Source organism: Euprymna scolopes, chromosome 4 (genome assembly GCF_053919585.1).
Source record: "Euprymna scolopes isolate OS-2025 chromosome 4, ASM5391958v1, whole genome shotgun sequence".
NCBI lineage: Eukaryota > Metazoa > Mollusca > Cephalopoda > Sepiida > Sepiolidae > Euprymna > Euprymna scolopes.
Window position 1 is genome coordinate 98,433,002 of NC_136485.1, and position 23,508 is coordinate 98,456,509.

At 37.0% G+C, this 23,508-nt stretch overlaps 1 protein-coding gene across 1 annotated transcript in view; it reads left to right on the forward strand.

The window, feature by feature from the left end:
• Positions 1 to 19,980: 19,980 nt before the first annotated feature.
• LOC145269067 (uncharacterized) overlaps positions 19,981 to 23,508 on the forward strand; it is a 78,912-nt gene continuing 75,384 nt past the window's right edge. The window contains exon 1 of the mRNA XM_080124673.1: positions 19,981 to 20,718. The gene's annotated coding sequence lies outside the window, so the exon portion shown is untranslated. The remainder of the gene's footprint in view (positions 20,719 to 23,508) is intronic.

Below are 23,508 nucleotides of genomic sequence, written 5' to 3' on the forward strand. Positions count from 1 at the left end.
GGAAAAATTTCCGGAGTTACCATTAATCTCCACATTGACTCATCGGTTTCCCCTGTAACTCAGCGACACCGCAGGATACCTTTCCATGTGAAAAAAGATGTGGAGACAGAACTCAAACATCTCAGAGAAATGGATGTGATTGAAGAAGTCACTGGACCTACCTCCTGGGTTAGCCCGGTTGTGGTAGTTCCCAAGAATAATGGTCGCGTACGAATTTGCGTCAACATGAGAAAGGCAAATGAAGCCATTCAACGGATAAAACATCCAATGCCAACCATAGACGACTTAAAAGCAGACTTAAATGGGTGTACAGTTTTCAGCAAACTAGACCCCTCTAATACTTATCATTAACTAGAACTGGAAGAGTCCAGCAGATATATAACAACATTTACCACACATGCAGGTTTATTTCGTTACAAGTTTTGGTGTGAATGCAGCCTCTGAACTATTTCAAAAAGCTATGTCAGACCTCCTCAGAGACATCCCAGGGGTGAAAAACCTATCAGACGACATAATAATTTATGCACGTGACCAGCCTTCACATGACATCAGCTTGAGGAACACTCTGAAACGTCTACAAGAAGTAGGAGCCAAGCTGAACAAAGAAAAATGTCTTTTTTTCTGTATGGAAACTGACTTTCTTCGGACACATTTTTGGTGAGAATGGAGTGTCCCCTGACCCAGAGAAAATCTCTGCTATTACAAAATGCAAGTCTCCAAGGAACATCAGTGAAGTCAGATCATTCTTGGGCATGACACAGTATGTGGCTCGATTTATTCCACATTATGCCACTATTAGTGAACCACTCACAAAAAAGGATAATAATTGGAGATGGACAGAAGAAGAAGCAGCTGCAAACAAGTTAAAGGAAGCTCTGACTGGAGCTGAGGTGATGGCGTACTTCAACCCGAAGAAAGACACCGACATCCTGGTAGATGCAAGCCCAGTTGGATTAGGTGCAGTTCTGACACAAGATGGGAAGGTGCTATGCTATGCCAGTCATGCCCTCACAGATGTAGAACAGCGATACTCTCAAACTGAGAGAGAGAGAGATGTTAGCTGTCATATATGCAGCTGACCATTTTCATCTCTATTTATATGGAGCGAGATTCAAAATCACCACCGACCATCGTCCTCTTCTTGGGATTGTGAAAAGTCTTAAACCGACAACAACAAGGATTGAACGCTGGTGCATTCGTCTCATGCCCTACCAGTACAACCTGGTATACCATCCCAGGAAAGATGACCAAAACCCTGCAGACTACTGAATCGCCACCCACAACACATACCATCTAAAGACAATGTAACAGAAGCATACATAAGGTATGTAGCTCAGAATACAATACCAAAATCGTTAACTCTTGAAGAAGTCAAACAAGCCATAGAACAGGAACACCAGTTACAAAAGGTCATGGGTGCTGTAAAAGATGGACGATGGAATGACCCCCAGCTGTCAAGTTTTTCCCCATTCAAGAATGAAATTCAGTACACAATGGTCTCATCCTTCGAGGACACCGGCTTGTAATTCCCTCAAAATTAAGGAAGAGATCAGTCGATATGGCCCATCAATCTCACCAGGGCATGGTCAAAACCAAGTAATTAATAAGGAAAAAGGTGTGGTTCCCAGGAATCGATAGACTGGTGGAGGTGTGGGAACATGATGAGAATTAGCAGCAAACCGGATGTTAACGCATCCACCATGAGAAACAAAATAAAAAATCGTCTTTTGCACATGGCTCCTTGCATCGCTTCCACTTGGGGGAAAAAAAATAAGATAACCACAAAATAATTATCGACCAATGGCAGAGCTCCGCACCTAAAATAAACACCTCAAATATCACAGTCGCTGGGAGCCGGTTTGCCACTATAAAACGAGGGTAATTGAGGGAACCAAGAGTGGAAAGAGGAGATTCGCCCAGCTGCATCAGTGAACACACAGGCAGATTCTCCCACCTGACTTAAGGAGATGAAGAAGAAAAAGAAATAAGGCACCAGTGAATGGAAGCCGACTACGCTCTCATTTTATGGGCCAAACGGCTTCAATTCTAAACAATGCCTAATTCACACAAACCAAAGAAGAGAGGAGGAAAAAGAAGACGAAGATGCCAGGCTGCTAGCACTGATGAAAGGAGCCACTCGCTTTCCAGTTACAAGCCAGGACACGCATCATCACCGACAGCATGATGACCGGCCTACCCTAACCCTCTCCATCGTCCAAAAGATAAGTTACATTTTACGAACATTCATTCCTTGTCAATTCATACATACCTACAAACATTTTACGAACATTCATTCCTTGTCAATTCATACATACCTACAAAGAGTTTACGAACATTCATTTCTTGTCAATTCATACATACCTACAAACATTTTACGAACATTCATTCCTTGTCAATTCATACATACCTACAAACACTTTATGAACATTCATTCCTTGTCAATTCATACATACCTACAAACATTTTACGAACATTCATTTCTTGTCAATTCATACATACCTACAAACATTCTACGAACATTCATTCCTTGTCAATTCATACATACCTACAAACATTTTATAAAAATTCATTTCTTGTCAATTCATACATACCTACAAACAGTTTACGAACATTCATTCCTTGTCAATTCATACATACCTACAAACATTTTACGAACATTCATTCCTTGTCAATTCATACATACCTACAAACATTCTATGAACATTCATTTCTTGTCAATTCATACATACCTAAAACATTTTACGAACATTCATTCCTTGTCAATTCATACATACCTACAAACATTTTACGAACATTCATTTCTTGTCAATTCATACATACCTACAAACAGTTTGCGAACATTCATTCCTTGTCAATTCATACATACCTACAAACATTTTATGAACAGTCATTCCTTGTCAATTCATACATACCTACAAACAGTTTACGAACATTCATTCCTTGTCAATTCATACATACCTACAAACATTTTACGAACATTCATTTCTTGTCAATTCATACATACCTACAAACATTTTATGAACATTCATTTCTTGTCAATTCATACATACCTACAAACATTTTATGAACATTCATTCCTTGTCAATTCATACATACCTACAAACAGTTTACGAACATTCATTCCTTGTCAATTCATACATACCTACAAACAGTCTATGAACATTCATTCCTTGTCAATTCATACATACCTACAAACATTTTATGAACATTCATTCCTTGTCAATTCATACATACCTACAAACATTTTATGAACATTCATTCCTTGTCAATTCATACATACCTACAAACAGTTTACGAACATTAATTCCTTGTCAATTCATACATACCTACAAACATTTTATGAACATTCATTCCTTGTCAATTCATATATACCTACAAACATTTTACGAACATTCATTCCTTGTCAATTCATACATACCTACAAACATTCTACGAACATTCATTCCTTGTCAATTCATACATACCTACAAACATTTTACGAACATTCATTCCTTGTCAATTCATACATACCTACAAACATTTTACGAACATTCATTTATTGTCAATTCATACATACCTACAAAAATTTTATGAAAATTCATTCCTTGTCAATTCATACATACCTACAAACAGTTTACGAACATTCATTCCTTGTCAATTCATACATACCTACAAACATTTTATGAACATTCATTTCTTGTCAATTCATACATACCTACAAACAGTTTACGAAACTTCATTCCTTGTCAATTCATACATACCTACAAACATTTTACGAACATTCATTCCTTGTCAATTCATACATACCTACAAACAGTTTACGAACATTCATTCCTTGTCAATTCATACATACCTACAGACATTTTACGAACATTCATTCCTTGTCAATTCATACATACCTACAAACAGTTTACGAACATTCATTCCTTGTCAATTCATACATACCTACAAACATTTTACAAACATTCATTTCTTGTCAATTCATACATACCTACAAACATTTTACGAACATTCATTTCTTGTCAATTCATACATACCTACGAACATTTTACGAACATTCATTCCTTGTCAATTCATACATACCTACAAACATTCTACGAACATTCATTCCTTGTCAATTCATACATACCTACAAACAGTTTACGAACATTCATTCCTTGTCAATTCATACATACCTACAAACATTTTATGAACATTCATTCCTTGTCAATTCATACATACCTACAAACATTTTATCAACAGTCATTCCTTGTCAATTCATACATACCTACAAACATTTTACGAACATTCATTCCTTGTCAATTCATACATACCTACAAACAGTTTACGAACATTCATTCCTTGTCAATTCATACATACCTATAAACATTTTATGAACATTCATTCCTTGTCAATTCATACATACCTACAAACAGTTTACGAAACTTCATTCCTTGTCAATTCATACATACCTACAAACATTTTACGAACATTCATTCCTTGTCAATTCATACATACCTACAAACAGTTTACGAACATTCATTCCTTGTCAATTCATACATACCTACAAACATTTTATGAACATTCATTCCTTGTCAATTCATACATACCTACAAACATTTTATGAACATTCATTCCTTTTCAATTCATACATACCTACAAACATTTTACGAACATTCATTCCTTGTCAATTCATACATACCTACAAACAGTTTACGAACATTCATTCCTTGTCAATTCATACATACCTATAAACATTTTATGAACATTCATTCCTTGTCAATTCATACATACCTACAAACAGTTTACGAACATTCATTCCTTGTCAATTCATACATACCTACAGACATTTTACGAACATTCATTCCTTGTCAATTCATACATACCTACAAACAGTTTACGAACATTCATTCCTTGTCAATTCATACATACCTACAAACATTTTACAAACATTCATTTCTTGTCAATTCATACATACCTACAAACATTTTACGAACATTCATTTCTTGTCAATTCATACATACCTACGAACATTTTACGAACATTCATTCCTTGTCAATTCATACATACCTACAAACATTCTACGAACATTCATTCCTTGTCAATTCATACATACCTACAAACATTTTACGAACATTCATTCCTTGTCAATTCATACATACCTACAAACAGTTTACGAACATTCATTCCTTGTCAATTCATACATACCTACAAACATTTTATGAACATTCATTCCTTGTCAATTCATACATACCTACAAACAGTTTACGAACATTCATTCCTTGTCAATTCATACATACCTACAAACATTCTACGAACATTCATTCCTTGTCAATTCATACATACCTACAAACATTTTACGAACATTCATTCCTTGTCAATTCATACATACCTACAAACAGTTTACGAACATTCATTCCTTGTCAATTCATACATACCTACAAACATTTTATGAACATTCATTCCTTGTCAATTCATACATACCTACAAACATTTTACGAACATTCATTCCTTGTCAATTCATACATACCTACAAAAAGTTTACGAACATTCATTCCTTGTCAATTCATACATACCTACAAACATTTTATGAACAGTCATTCCTTGTCAATTCATACATACCTACAAACAGTTTACGAACATTCATTCCTTGTCAATTCATACATACCTACAAACTTTTTACAAACATTCATTCCTTGTCAATTCATACATACGTACTAACATTTTACGAACATTCATTCCTTGTCAATTCATACATACCTACAAACATTTTACGAACATTCATTCCTTGTCAATTCATACATACCTACAAACAGTTTACGAACATTCATTCCTTGTCAATTCATACATACCTACAACCATTTTATGAACATTCATTCCTTGTCAATTCATACATACCTACAAACATTTTATCAACAGTCATTCCTTGTCAATTCATACATACCTACAAACATTTTACGAACATTCATTCCTTGTCAATTCATACATACCTACAAACAGTTTACGAACATTCATTCCTTGTCAATTCATACATACCTATAAACATTTTATGAACATTCATTCCTTGTCAATTCATACATACCTACAAACATTTTACGAACATTCATTCCTTGTCAATTCATACATACCTACAAACAGTTTACGAACATTCATTCCTTGTCAATTCATACATACCTACAAACATTTTATGAACATTCATTCCTTGTCAATTCATACATACCTACAAACATTTTATCAACAGTCATTCCTTGTCAATTCATACATACCTACAAACATTTTACGAACATTCATTCCTTGTCAATTCATACATACCTACAAACAGTTTACGAACATTCATTCCTTGTCAATTCATACATACCTATAAACATTTTATGAACATTCATTCCTTGTCAATTCATACATACCTACAAACAGTTTACGAAACTTCATTCCTTGTCAATTCATACATACCTACAAACATTTTACGAACATTCATTCCTTGTCAATTCATACATACCTACAAACAGTTTACGAACATTCATTCCTTGTCAATTCATACATACCTACAAACATTTTATGAACATTCATTCCTTGTCAATTCATACATACCTACAAACATTTTATGAACATTCATTCCTTGTCAATTCATACATACCTACAAACAGTTTACGAACATTCATTCCTTGTCAATTCATACATACCTATAAACATTTTATGAACATTCATTCCTTGTCAATTCATACATACCTACAAACAGTTTACGAACATTCATTCCTTGTCAATTCATACATACCTACAAACATTTTATGAACATTCATTTCTTGTCAATTCATACATACCTACAAACATTTTATGAACATTCATTCCTTGTCAATTCATACATACCTACAAATATTTTATGAACATTCATTTCTTGTCAATTCATACATACCTACAAACAGTTTATGAACATTCATTCCTTGTCAATTCATACATACCTACAAACATTTTACGAACATTCATTCCTTGTCAATTCATACATACCTACAAACATTCTGCGAACATTCATTCCTTGTCAATTCATACATACCTATAAACATTTTACGAGCATTCATTTCTTGTCAGTTCATACATACCTACAAACAGTTTACGAACATTCATTCCTTGTCAATTTATACATACCTACAAACATTTTATCAACAGTCATTCCTTGTCAATTCATACATACCTACAAACATTTTACGAACATTCATTCCTTGTCAATTCATACATACCTACAAACATTCTACGAACATTCATTCCTTGTCAATTCATACATACCTACAAACATTTTATGAACATTCATTCCTTGTCAATTCATACATACCTACAAACCGTTTACGAACATTCATTCCTTGTCAATTCATACATACCTACAAACAGTTTACGAACATTCATTCCTTGTCAATTCATACATACCTACAAACATTTTATGAACATTCATTCCTTGTCAATTCATACATACCTACAAACATTTTACGAATATTCATTCCTTGTCAATTCATACATACCTACAAACATTTTACGAACATTCATCTCCTTTGTTAAATCTCATTCCGTCCTACGAACACTTTGCCTCTTCTAATACAAGTTGTTAGTAAATAAAATCGGTTCGCAACCTTCAATATTCATCTGTCTTTTATTATATGGAGTCAGAATCTACACACTTCTACCGTTATTCATTTCATGTATTCTTGGTTGTGGCCTCTATGGCATCCTTTCCCACCCCTAGTCGTCTTTATATAAAAACTTATAGGCCATAGAGGAAGCAATACATGGATGCATTCCCTGCCCAAGCCTCAGACCCAAGGCACATGAGCTGCGAACCCATACACTCCTCACCACTACCAATTGCACCATGGACTGAAATCTCAATTGATTTTGCAGGTCCGTTCCCATCAGGTGACTATGTTTTAGTGATAATCGACGATTACAGCCAATTCCCTGAGGTGGAGGTAATACCCTCAATAGCTGCGTGTACAGTTATTCCCCGTCTAAACATGATCTTTTCTAGACAAGGATATCCGACCGTTCTAAAATCCGATCATGGTCTGCCATTACAAGGACAAGATTTAGAGACTTAGCAGCACAAGCAGGTTTCAAACATAGATGCATTACGCCTCTATGCCCTGAGGCAAATGGTGAAGTAGAGCGTTTTATGCGCACCCTAAAAAGATACGTTCTTGCTGTCATGGTGGAAGGTCACAACTGAAAGACCCAGTTATCACATTTCCTAAGGCAATATAGAGCCATCCCCCCATACCACCACAAAAATATCTCCATTTGAAGCTTGTATGGGCCGAAAAATGAACATCGGCATACTAAATAGTATCGAAAGCCCAGTAACAAGGCCGATGCATGAAAAAATAAAAGAAAATGACTCCAAAGGAAAGGAGAAGATGAAGGGGTACGCCGATAGAAAGACAAAAACAACAGCTCTCAGCCTGGGTCATAAGGTTTGATCAGACAGAAGAGGCAAAAAAAAAACTGTCACCACCGTACAATCCTAAACCATATACCATTACAAAAATGAAGGGAAGTATGATAACGGTTCAGAGAGGAAATCACCAAGTGACTAGAAACTTTTCTTTGCTAAAACGCATAACACTTAGGGAATAAAACCCGAACACCGATTCTGACTCTGAAGGTGAGTACAATCCATACACCCCAGAAGACCTAGAAACGCCCAAAACACAAATAGCTGACCAGTTACAGAGACGAAAACCATCTTGGAAAAGACTGCCCCCAACCAGACTCAAAGACTTTATAATGTAAGTTAAAAAAATAAATAAATAAAATAAAATAAAAAATAGTAAAAAGTAAAATAAGACAGGTCGTCCCACCAAGATGGAGAGGGATGTGATGTCTACAAGTAAAGGGACATAACCCTAAGAGTTATCTAACCTTCGCTCTCTAATAAAGTAAGCTCGGACGGCAGTTCTCTGGCGACCAAGCGTTAACACCTATATCTGCGTTGTCTTTCTTTCATGCTGTTTGATTCCCGCCAGACGGGAGTCCCTATGACCTTCAACCTTCACCGAGGTGCATGACTTATATGATCTTCACCGAGGTGCGCGACTTGACACACAAAAAAAAACAGCCTCTTAATCACCTGCTAACGCACGTGTCACTGTAACGTCCAATGACAACAACAACAACAACCTTCTCACTCGACCTGCCTTTTATACCACTATTTCAATCCCTTCTCTTGCGCATGCGCCTGTAGATTCCTGACAACCTCGAGACTTCCACTTATAAAAACCCAAGTTTTGTTGTCGCGCATGCCTATACAAGGCACAAACACGTGGGCGTTTGTTTTGTTGGTAAGTACTACACTCCCCCCTGATCTGATGATCACATAGAGTGCACTCCGGGGGTGGCCTCTTAGTTCGTTGGCTTCTGCGAAGGGTGGTATTTACAATCTCGGATTCAGGTTCTGGTTCTGGTTCTGGGTGTGGTTCTGGTTCTGGTTCTGATCCTGCCTGATCAGACGAACTACAACTACCACTCTCTTGCTCAGTGACCTCACCTGATGATTCATCGCTCTCTGTAGTTGTGGGATGTACTTCACTAGCTGGGCAAAGATCGCGCACATGGCGTGGGGTTCCATCAACAAGGATCGACTGCTGGCTGACCACTCCAGATATTCGCCCTCGCTTGAACTTGGTGGTGCACCGGTTTCTAGGGGGTCTAACCCAAACTGGATCCCCTACCTTGTGTTTGTCACGACTGTCCTCGTCGATTGGTTGGACAGTGTCAATGCCCTTTATCCTAACACGGTATTTGTGTATGGCATTGGCCGGTGCTGTTGTTAGTGTCTTCCCATCCTTTGGTGTGATGTTATACCAATACGTGGCCTCCGTAATTGTACATTACTTTCTGGCAACAATTCTCTTGATGCTGCGATGGCTCCTCTCAGCAATGCCATTCCCTGATGGCACATGAGCACATCGCAGTCGTAGTCGGACACCCCACTCATTCAACAACTGCCGAACTTGGTGGCTACAAAAAGCAGCATTGTTGTCCGTCAATATCTCTTCCGGCGCACCTCGCTCAGAAAAGATAGATGACAGTTGGCGGACAACATTCGCTGAGTTCTGCCTGGTCATTTGCCGCCACACCGCAAAACGAGTGGGTCCACAGTCGATAAGGGTTAGAAAGGGCTTACCACTGTAATGGGTAATATCCATCGCTAATCATTGCTACACATGCTCAACTTCCAATCGCCCCTTCTGCCATTGCTCAGGTGCAGGATCGATAGACTGGCATGCCTCACAGTCCTTGATGATCTGCCTGACATCCGCCCTTGTCACTGCCGGGTCCACACGCCTCGCAAAATACAAAGTTCTTTTGATACCTGGATGTCCACTCTGCACATGGATTCTTTGTATTTGGCATGAGCTAATTGCGCCAACTGCGCAAGATCGAGCAGCGAACTCCACGCCTGTCTTCACAGCTTCATACCATTTGTGAGGCACACGGGTTAGTTGGTCTGCACGATTACAGTGTGATGTCACAAGCGTTACACTCACCGACAGGTCATACTCTGATACCAGACTCTTCAGGGTGTTTAGCCTCCGTCGGATTAACATCTCACTGGCTGCCTTAGTGCGGACTCTCGTTCGTCCCGAAAGAGTGTCGGACACCCAGTGGTAGACGCAGAGAGAATCCGTGTACAAGTGTAACTTCTTTGACTGCCATTGCAGTGCCAGATTTAAACCCTTCACAACAGCATCCAGTTCCGCCAGGTTGATGTGTTGAGCATCGTTCACGGGTCGTAGCCAGCACGCGTCTTCAATTACATTTCCACGTTGCTCCAATAACACTCCCAATGCCAAAGAACTAGCATCAACCCACACATTCACAGTGTCCCCATCGACACACCATTCTCCACGGGCAGGGTCCTCCTTGTTAACTCTCTCTAGCGTTTCTGTCGTCATCAGAGTTAGAAGAGCATCATCAGATACATCATCCCAACCTGTAGTTACTAAACTTGCTCTGCGTTTGATGACACCCACAGCTGCTCGGAGCCAGCCACACGCTGGTAAGTGACCAATATGTTTCCCACACAAGGAAAAAATAGTCCGCCGCGTAATAACATCAGGGATGTTTAGAATCTCACTGCCACGCCTCCATCGTAAGGTACCGTCTTTCCCGCAAACGTCCAATCCTAATACCCGTGCTCCATCCCTCAGACGTTCGGGATCCTTGCACTCCAACCCGAATTGAGCTAACTTTTCTCTGACGTGCGACGCAGATTGTACGTCTTCATTGACATACACATCGTCAATATAGGCCGATGTTGCGTCCTCAGTGGTCTTTTCTTGGGACAACACTGCATTTACGATGGTCTTCATGATTTGCGGTGCCACATTCAGCCCAAAGCCAAGTCGAGTAAGGCAGTATCTCTGACCCCGGAACCACACTGTCTGGAATGGCCACAATGTCTCATCCACTCGCACCTGCAAATAAGCCTTCCGCAAGTCTACTATAGACACATTGGAGCCCTTCTGGCGCCATTCTCTCAGCTTGCTGGCGCACACGTCAGCATCGGCAGTGTACGTCTCAATGTATCTATTGAGTTCACGATAGTCCAGCACCGGACAAACTTTTGATTTGTTATGCTGGACTACCGCCATTAAGGGAATCAGACCCTTGGGTGGTCCTAGCTTGTTGGGGTAGGGGATCAGCCATCCATCCTGGATCCATGCCTCAAGTTCCTTCTCGTATTCATTACGGGCCTTGTCGGGTATCGAGTACTCTGCAATGCTATTCTTGAGTTTGGTTGGCGCCCTTCCTTCTGTCCACTTCCACGATGCAGTCCATGCTTTTTGGTGAGGGTCGTAGTCCACCTTAAAATCAGGCCGATCAATGTGAACTGCAGCACACACTGGGGTTTCCAAAAATCGCACAGTCCCATCTCTTCCGATAATCACTCCCCCCAGTGCCTTAATAGCATCATATCCCAACAGTACATCGAATCCCAGCAAATCCCCTCGCATCACCAGCACATTAATGTCTGCGGCCACACCAGAGTCTGTGTGGACTTTGACAGTTCCGGCTCCACAGCAAGCTTGCGTATTGCCCCTATTGTGGTTACTTTGATGTTCTGCTTTGTCCAGTTTCGACACAACTTGGCACTCATGATGGTGTGTGAGCACCCGGAGTCGAGAAGAGCTGAACAAGGCACTTGGTCCACGTACACATTTATTGTCGGTTGCGCCTCAATTAAATCTTGTCCGGGGAACAGGGCGGCGCTGACGTCCTGCCCCCTGATGCATTTCCCGCACAATTTTGGGATAAATGTCCATAACTACTACATTGGAAACAGCGCGGGTGCCCCCGCCCCTTGTTAGTACAATTTCTTGTGAAATGGCCTCTCTGGCCGCAGCAGAAACATCTGCCATTGGCCGTGGGTCCCAAACTGGGACTCTTTTCAGCATTAGTCTTGGCTGCCTGCGCCATCATTACAACCGGTTCCCTCAGGTCCTCCTCATCTCTGATAATGGCTTGAGCGCGTTCTAACAAATGTTCCATTGGCGTTACAGATACGCTGGTGGAAGCCCTCAACAGTTGCTTAACATGGGTGGGAAGGCCGGTCACAAACGCATATGCCAGTGTTTGCTCTGACACTCCATTGCCAAATAGAACTGCAAGTTTCTTCAGCTCCGTGAAGAAGACGTCCACGGTTTCTCCTGGCATGAGTTTCCTAGAGGCAAATGTTTCATAGGCCGTGCAGGGATCCATGGCAAATGCCTTGTACAAAGCATTTTTTATACAGGTAACATCAGCTTTCTCCACGGCACTAAGTTGCTGATATACACTTAGGGCGCCTCCAGCCAATCTCAGGGGAATCACGGTATGCACCCCCTTTACTTCACAGAGGTTGCAGGTCAGCTCAACCCTTTCGACCCAATTGACAACAGAAGTGGATCCATCGAATTCGGGTATCAATTTTAAATCAAACTTTGCCTCAGCCATAGTTGTCCAGGAAAAGAGACAAAACGAAATGGCCGAAATAGCTTATGACCTTCACCTTCACCGAGGTGCACGACTTATATGATCTTCACCGAGGTGCGCGACTTGACACACAAAAAAAAAACAGCCTCTTAATCACCTGCTAACGCACGCGTCACTGTAACGTTCAATGACAACAACAACAACCTTCTCACTCGACCTGCCTTTTATACCACTATTTCAATCCCTTCTCTTGCGCATGCGCCTGTAGATTCCTGACAACCTTGAGACTTCCGCTTATAAAAACCCAAGTTTTGTTGTCGCGCATACCTATACAAGGCACAAACACATGGGCATTTGTTTTGTTGGTAAGTACTACAGTCCCCAACATTATACATAGTTGCTAGTAAACACATAGTGCATTTCGCATCCATCGTTGATGACAAGTTTCAACAAATTGAAAGAGGTTTCCAGATAAAATACTATATAGTCAACATGCAGACCATGTAATTTTCAATCAACTTACATAGTGGCTGCATAATATCACAGTAACAGATGTGATTAATAGTCTCATCCTCATCACATCAAACACAAGTAAGTGTTTGAGCCAAGTGAGCTTTATAAAGATTTTGCCAACCGAGAGGGCATTCCTTATCTTCAACCAAGTGATTGATGCTTTTTCATTATTGAAACATTTCAATCCAGACGCCCAAGATCAAAATAAAAGTAGCTTCGCTCTTCATTGAACTAAGTCTCTCAATCTTATCAGTTTAAATTTAAATTTCAAATGCACACTTTTCTAGCTGGAAAGACTTTTTTGGTGTTTTTTTTTCCAGAATTGACCATTTCCTTCACAAGGTATACATAGTTGGTTGAGATAATATAGGTGAAACATATGTTAACAAAGACCAATGCTTGGTATTCCCAGACCTCCTTTAGATGGTAAAATAAAAAATATCAACCACCTCAGTAAAAATAACCTACTCAGTTAGATGCAATAACAGATCTTATGATAAAGTATTGGCGCCTTACCAAGCCATAAGAACTTGAAAAGGGTCTGCGTTAACATATGTGAGATGAAGTACTGAAAGATGATATAAATGTGCAAAGAGCATATATATATTTAATACCTCTGCTCATCCCTGTAATGAAAATGAGAATGAAACACCTCAAAAATACTTTCAGTTGTGGTCACAAGTCAATCCAGCAATTGGCAATGCATTAGCATGTTGACACTTCTCAGTATGTAATTCAACATTCATGTTTGTTGCTTCCCAAAGATTTACACAAATCTAAATTATGATCCCCTAGTTCTGGTTAGCCAAGGTTGTCAGTAAAGCTTTAGTTATAATAACAATATTACTATCCCTTGTCTTCACAATTTGATCTAGTCAAATCAAATCTAGTGCCTCATTCTCTACCCTAGTTTTTAGATTGATCAAACAACTGAAATCAGCAGAAAAAGCACTAATAACTTTCTTGGCCCCCACCACTTATTCCCAACACCAGCCTCTGTCAATTCCCGTTTTATGGTTAGTAATATCTATTCCTGAAAGTCCTTCACTTCGAATAGTGATGTGTTGAGCTTCTAGTAACTTAACTAACCATTTTAGGTTTAGGACTATGTTTGTCTGAACATGGACACGCCTATGATCTGAGTAAACTATATTGTAGAAAATTATTGTGGACACTCTAAATGCCCTAAATTGACATGCCTAATTTTAAGAACTGGTCAATATAACTCCAATGTTGTACTGTAATCATGTCTATCTGTCCAAGTCCATACTATGTTTCAAAGTTTTTCATTTCAGAATTTGTTGATGGGATCAAACATCAACAAAATAACGGAATGATTTAATGTCTGGGTTTCTATTAGCATCCTTTGATAACTCTGCAATCTAAATCAAAATCCAAAATCATGTTCCATTCTCTTGCTAAAATTTCTTGATCTGTGGATAAAATAAAACAATCAGTTGAGCTCTGGGTTGCAAAGAGTGTGATAAGTTGCAATGTTACACCATTTCTGGTAATGCCCAGAATACATAGTCTGTCAGCTTGATCGGAGAAAAAAAAGGAAACACAATGCATTCAAAGAGCATTTTACTTTTAAGCTTGGGGAAAAAATCAAAATAATAGGGAAGTCTCAAGTCAACACATCTTCATACTCCCTTAATTCAAGTATGCAGCATATATCTACACTGAGAAATTGAAAGTCATGAGACGTGTGAAGTTTAATCAAACTGGCCCATAGGTTCCAACCATTCAAACTTGCTAGATTCAATGCCTTGAGTTCCTGAAAAGAACATTGATGAGTCAGGACGTCGGCAGTCTGTCTCATAGAACTTTGCCCTATTTCAATAAAAAATCATCAAATCTATACATACATATTTCAATGAAGGGACTCATTTGTCTTTTTAAGTATGCTGTGGGAGTAGAGGTCAAAGGGGGTTTGGGATATGGCATCTCATTAAGCAAGGTATTGTTTGAGGAAAAAGTGAAGTAAGGGGGTAGTGGAAACTTTTGAGATTGGAAAGAGGAAGGCGTAATTCTCAGAGTGTGGTTCAAGGGAGAAGACAAAGGAAGGTCTTAGAAACTTGATGACTTTTTTTCTTGGGCAGTTGGGAGGTGATTTCAGTGGGGTCATTTTACCTTTCTATTCTGAAATATGGGACATAATAAAATGGGAGTGGTGTAACATTATACATGTTTATACACGCGTTAACATGTAGACATGCAGACCCAACATGTTATAGCAAGGAACAGGACGAGTAATAACGCATTTTTTTTTTTCTAAAAATGACATTCATTTCTGGGTACTTTCCTGAAAAAACATGATCGTGCTCCTTCTCTCTGAACTCTGTCCCCTCTAACGTCACTTCAAATGTGCTCTCAAATGTGCTCCTCTGTCTGCGCACATGTTCTTTTTATAGTCTTTTTCTTTTTTCCTGCAGTAACGTCATTTCGCACACAGCCACCATACTCTATTACACATCTTCATATGCTGGAAAAATTCTTTACAAGAATGTAAGACCTGCTCTGAAGCAAATAAAAAACAAGAAAAAAATCAAAAGTCCATACAAAAACATGAATACATGAAACATGTCTCAATGCATAGTCCGTTCAACCCTTTCACTTTACCATTTTTTGCTTTTTCTCATTAGAAATTCCTTCCTTTATTTCTTTTCTGTTTTTTATTTGTAAAATATTTCTCTAAATATTTAAAGACAATGCTTTAATACGTTGGGAAAAACTCAGTTTACTTTTTCAATAGTGAGAATGTAGTTTTTTTAATTAAAAAAATACTTTTTTAAAATTGCACGAATCTGTGCCAAAATATTTCAGCTTTGTTGTGAAGTTTTGAACATTAACAATATGTCAGGCAAATCAAACCAATCCATATGTCATTAGATACTCCAGTATGTTTGCATTGCATCTTCACCAAACAGAAACAGGATATTTTTATTTTAGCAATAAAGTCAGTTTATTGCTATTGACAGTCTTCATTAACCATTTTAGGTTTAGGACTATGTTTGTCTGAACATGGACATTAACCATTTATACCCAGATTCGTTTGTTACTTTTTTATTTTCTGTTGTGCAAGATTTTATTTTTTAAAACAACCTTAAAATTTCCTCAACTCATCTTATCAGTCATATTAATATTTCTCTCCTTGTGCTTGATAGATTCCCACACCGACTGCCCAAATGGTTTGTTCAAAATTTTTGACTAAACTGGCAATGAGTCTGAACAGCACAGACTGGGCAGACAATATACCTTTGATACTATTAATGACACGGAACTCTGTAAAAGAAGACTTACAAAGCACACCGGCGGAGGTAGTTTTTGGTCCCACTTTGACTCTACCAGGTCAATATTTTGATCAACACATGGAGATCTCACCTACAACCACGTTCGTAACAGAGTTGAAAGACAAAATGACTCGTCCAAATTTCACACCCAATAGGCGGACAGACAGATAATCCTATATCCCAAAAGATCTTTGCACCACCAAACATGTATTTGTTAGGAATGACTCAGTGAAAAAGCCATTTTGTCCAAATTATTTGGGTCCATACCCAGTTCTGGACAGGCAGGATAAATATTTCACTGTTTCAAAAAACGGAAAAAGAGACACTATCGCGTTAGACTGTCTTAAACCGGCATATGTAGAAGAAGATTTTCAGATCATTCCTCGACTGAAGCAACCTCTTACAGAACCTACTTTTGTACAGAACGCCGATGTGACTGCCAAAACGAAAACCGGCAGAAAAGTACACTGGCCGAAACGTTTTAAGGAATACGTTACATATTGAAAAAAAAAAAAAAATAGAGAAAAACAGTTATATATTTTTTTCAATCAGTATTGGTGCTGTCACACACACACACACACACACACACACACACACACACACACACACACACACGCGCGCAAATAAACGAACATTCATTGATTTTAATTTCCCGCGCATTTGCACAAAAATAAGTTCATCTAGCAACAACATAGTTTCAAATACGCCCACGCACTTTTCTCACAACGACAAAAGCAAAATGGACATATTTCTGGCAGATGTAGGTGAAAACAATACCATGTGACAATATTAACCAATGAGAAATTTTAGAAGATTGTTTTTTAACGCTTTCCCAAACCAAATATCAGCAGCAGAAATCTTGTGCTGGAATCCGATTCAAAAAGTATTTAAATGCGACAAACATTCTTTCTCTTGCTCTTTTCATTCCAACTTAACACGAGAACATGTCTCTTGTTTTCATCTCATCGTCGTTTTCAAATCTGTCAAAACCATAATTGCACACGCCACGCGGGCATAAAAAAAAAACAACAACAACAAAAAAACAAAAAACAAAACACACTTATGCACACATGCACTAGGTGTATCAGAATTTTTGTAGGAATTTTTGACACCCCTAACACGAAACTGCGAATAAAATATAAAAATCTCGTAATTTCTCTATTAAAAGTGGGTTATTTATTTTCTTTATGGATTATACTTCCAAAATAAACTATTAAAGTTGTTTTAAAAGTAATAGAAATATATATTTTTTTTAAACAGTAATGAATTTTCCGAACTCAATATTTTTCAATTTTTAAACTTTAAAAATCTATCAAAACTTTTCTATTGATTCTATTTTTACGATATTTTCAGGGTCAATGTGAAATATTATGTTCTTTCCAATAAACCGAATATAATATTTTAGACAAACGTTTTTTTTTTAATTCACGCCCCCCCCCGTTTTCAAGTTTCTATTAAAAAGTAAATAATTAATTTACTCACCGAAAAGTAAATAATTAATTTACTCACAAATTGAAGAGAAAAGGTCAATAAATAATATATTCAAATTTAAAAAAAAAAAAAACGTAGTGTTTTTTAGAATTTTACCTGTAAAGTTTGAAGTTTAAAACCTTTTTTTTTTTAAACCACGTTATTTGTTTTTTGTTTGTTTTTTTTTTAATGGAACCTTGGTCCTTGCTCCTTTAATCGAAAAAAAAATTAGGGCTTGAATTACACTTTTCGAGGAGTTATAAGCTTGGAAAGACAGGGGGTCGAATAATTCACGCCTCCCATTTTGAAATGTCTATTAAAAAGTAAATAATTAATTTATGTACCTTATGTACCAAAGTCTTATATATCACAAATTGAAGAGAAAAGGTCAATAAATAATATATTCAAATTTAAAACAAAAAAAAAAGAACGGTTTTTTAGAAATTTACCTGTAAAGTCCGAAGTTTAAAACCTTTTTTTAAAAAAAGCCACGTTTTTTTTTTTTTTTTTTTTTTTTTTTTTTTTAATGAAACCTTGGTCCTTGCTCCTTTAATTGAAAAAAAAAATTAGGGCTTGAATTACATTTTTCGAGGAGTCGTAAGCTTGGAAAGATGGGGTGGAATTATTCACTATTTTCACGAAAATTCTGCACATGCACCCATTCCATACATTTTCTAACAACGCACTACTTTTCTCATGGGACTTTGGTCAAGATCAAAGTGTAGTATCTGTTCTTCAGATGCTGCATTGCTGCACTTCTATTTCTTGTTCTCTTTCGGTGGAGGAGAAATCCTTCACGACTGAGACAATTTTTATTTTTGTACCTTTTCTCCACGTTAAAAAACGACCCTGGTGTCTAACTCTGTCCCGTGGGGAGGCATAGTAAATAGGTACTTTTCTCATGGGACTTTCGAATATGGCGAACTTAACCAGTTAAAACAAAAACCTTGAAATAAGGACATTATTTTCACAAAGGACTTTCATCTAACATGACCTTATAATCTTAGTAATTCCACAAAGGATTTCCACCTAATTTCAATATTCTAACATCAATGATTTCACAAGAACTCTTACCGATCAGACTTTTCTTGTTCATCTTGTTATTTTGTTGAAAAATGTGGCGTATTTTAAACGAGAAGGAGATGTCATTGTGTTTTATTCCTTTTTCTTTTTTATTATTTTGTTTGGGGCAGAGGAATTTAATTTCTCTTAAATTTTTTCCCCCTACATGCAATAAAAAATTAATTGATAAAATGTTTACGTATTTTTATATATTTTTATTATAAGGTGTGAAAAAATAAACATAAAATATATTTGAAAATTGTACCCATTTTGTGCTTCTATACTTCAATTGACAGACACGGGTGCCGGTGGATTTGAAATATAGGATCTGGCTTTATGCACTATTACCGATAAAACTTGTTAAATACACTTTTGATGTTGGGCTGTAAAAGGGTGTTAAATTTGATCAAATTAGACTGTTCATTCTTTAATCAAATTTTTCGATTATCAATTTTCGATACATAAGTATCTGATAACAGAGGCATTCTGATACAAAACCTATCTAAGAACATCACCAGACACATAAAGTACATTTGTGTGAAATTGTTTTTAAATCGGCACAACCATTTTGGAGTCCATAGGGAACTTTCTCTCTCTCTCCCCCCCTCACGCACACGTACACACACACACACATATATATATATATATATATATATATATATATATATATATATATATATATATATATATATAAGTAGAGGGTTTTTGAGTTTTTCTCTCTCACTAAGAAGAGCTTTCAAGAGCCATTTGCCAGACAAACCCTTTGAATATGAATTGTGTCGTTACAAATGTTACATTGAATGCAATTCAAATCAATAGTTATTTTAATTTTTCCATTGGGTACGGAATATTGATTTGAATTAATAATACCACTCATTATGATTAGTTAATACACATACAGAAATAGATAAGAACGCTACTGAACGTTTGTAGTGAGATAGATAGATAGATAGAAAGTTACGAATAAGAATGCTAAGCTAACTTAGAAAGATTTGATTTGTCAGTGAGGACGACTATTCGGCTACGTAGATTGAACTCAAGAAACAGTTTGATTAATCATAAATTTAGATAAACAGTGATAGAATCATTAGATAGTTTATGAGTATAGATTAAATGATTAATGACAGAAACGGTGAAATAAACAGTTACATACGTGCGTGCACATAGCGGTAGAAACGTGTTCACACGCCCACTTCTATTTAGGAGACCCACCCACGCGTTCCATCTCGCCATCAGAGAGAGAGAGAGAGAGAGAGAGAGAGTGAGTGAGTGAGTGAGTGAGTTCTCTTTCTCTTCCTTACATTTTAACGTCATCATCGTCGGCAGCGGCGGCTATAACCATTCCTAGCGTGACTCCTTTTCCCCTCAACATCTGGAAGTGGAGCAGTCAGTCGCCACAGTATCAGTCTATGCAAAAATTACCTGTAATTATTATCATTCACAATGCTGGATAGTTTTTCACTTGGTAAGTTTCAAATGTTTCTCATTATACTTTTTATTTTTTTTTTTAACCACAATAGTTCTCTCTTTCTCTCTCTCTCTCTCTCTCTCTCTCTCTCTCTCTCTCGCTCTCAAACACGTTATTCTTCCTTAAATCCTTAGTTTTAATGTTCCAGTTACTCTTTTTTCTTTGCAACCTTAGTGCATTTGCATTACATCGTGCATACTGCATCACCTATTGCGTTTGTTCTGGCCCAACTTCAGCAGCTGAGCAGCACGGCACTACGGCAGTACGGCACTACGGCAGTACCTCTCTATTAGAGGCTGAGGCTCTCTAACAACTTCTTGGGTGGGTAACCATTTTCCAAATAATATTTGGGAATTTAATGGTTTTGCAAAAGATGTTTTGTTTACTACCGAATAACTTTATCGTTATGATTATGTATATATTTATATATACTTATTATTTATACATATGTGTGTGTGTGTGTGTGTGCGCGCGTGCAGTATAAACAGAAGCGTGCGAGGAGGACATCCAATCATCTTCAAACTCTCTCTCTTTCTCATACTATTTCTTAGTACTAGGACTAATACTTTAATCTTTGAAGCATGCGATCAAAGATTTGGCATCAGCAGGATTATGCTCGCGGTGCGGTCCCGGTGCGGTGCACGCCAGATGACACACAGTTAACTTAGGACAGGGATGACCAAAATGAAGCAATTGTTTCTCTTTGAATTTAGATGCGTATCGCAAACTTATACCTCTTGTAGTTACATAAAGTAAAAAACACACGCGCTCGTTAATAATTACTGAATCACAAAAGAAAATTAGTGAGTTTTTGGTAGGGGGAGGGGGTTAAAAAATAGTAAATGCCTTAGAATTGCTTTTAGTCAAATTATCTTGTAATTATAATTTTAATTTACATTCATCTTGTACCTTTTTTTTTCTTGAAATTTTTTTCTTATTTTCTTTTTATCTTTATTTTTACATATACAGGCATGCTTTTTTATTTATTTGCATTTGGATTCAGTATTCAGTGCGCCACTTGTAATCGTGCAATTCTCTAATCCTGACTTAGGGAATCCTAAAAAAGTGCCACTGGGTAATGTTTTCAATCAAATCAGTTTATTGCATAAAATCATTATAGACAGTTTTTAACGCGTTTTTTTTTTTTTTTTTTTTTTTTTTAAATTCAGTTATATTTGTAATTTTCGTTGGTCAATGTTTGTTTTAAAATCCTGCCCAGCGAAATTTTCAAACATTTCTCTAAAGTTTACCAGACACATACACACCAGGAAGAACGTCGTAGCTAATAACAAAACAATATTTAAAAAAAAAAGAAAAAAAAAAAGAAAGAAAACGGAATAAATTTTAATGTTTATCTTTCATTGATTTTTCAGGAAAATATAAAAATAAAAAAATACTTTCGCTTCATAGAAAAGTTTCTAAAATGAACTAAGCATTAACTTTTGGATTTGATAATAAAAAAATAATTATAAAAAAGAATACTTCCACAACAAAATACATTTTTTTTAAGCCACCGAAAATAAATCAATGGCAGTATAATTCCTTCCAATTTCTAATTATAATTAAAAAAAAAAAAAAAAAAAAAAAAAAAAAAAACGGTACCCGGCCCGTGCTGAAATAATAACGTTATTATTTAAAAAGCCGTTGGTAACATGCGGAGGGGAAAGGGTTTTGTACCTATTCTGTACTTTAACCTTACAATTGAATAATAAAAAAAAACGGTAAAACTATACAAACACCGTGACAGCGAATTAACCCTACCCCTAACCCTAACCCTAACCCTAACCCTAACGCTGTCACGGTGTTTGTATAATAATACCAAAAAAACATCATAAAACTTTGATTAAACTTGGAAATACGATTTAAAAAGTAGCGCGGATCACTACTGCATTAGCACAAAAAAAAACAAAACAAAAACAAAAACAAAACAAAACAAAAAGCAAACAAAAAAAAACAGCTGAATGTTATGGCGTTTCAATCGTTATGAATTTTTAATCAAAAACATCAGATTTTAATGAAATTATTATTATTATTATTATTATTATTATTATTATTATTATTATTATTATCATCATTATTATTAGTAGTAGTATTTATATTTTTCACTAGGAACCTACGCGCGCCACAGTTTTACCCCCCCCCCGTATCTAAAACGATGTAACTGTAATTAAATTTAATATTATCATCCTAAATTTTTTGCCATTTAAAAGAAAAAGCTTTAAATAAAATGCTAATATTTTTTTTTTTAAATTTTACAGCATACAAAAATAATGAAAATGCGAGACAAAAATCGTGTTTACATTATCGATGCTTGAAAACAACGTTTTTTTAAGCCGTTCAGTGTATAGGAGGGAAATGTTGTGCATTTCTCTCCTAATAATTACTTAAATAAACAAAAGGCCAAACGGCATTGCTTTTAACAAAACAATAATAAAGGCTTTATTTAAAAAAAGTGAGATTGTATCTCAAACTGGAGAGAAAGAAAGAAAGTGTAAATGTCTGTTTGAAGGTGTCGTCTGCCATCAGATTGCAGTCGTCAACAAGTAGCAGTGGGAGGGATGAGTGAGAGAGGTCTGTATAGGTCGCTTGCTGGCGTCTCTCTGGCGATCGCAGCTGAGATCCCAAAGGGCTAAAAATAGTCCTTAAGAGGACAGCTCAAATCAATGCGCCCTGCCAACCGATTGGTTAGTGTGGCCGAATCACTTTGGCACCGGGGATTGATCCGCTTATAGTAAATAGTTTGTTAACTGCTACAAGTGTATCAGAATTTTTTTTTTTGGGGGGGGG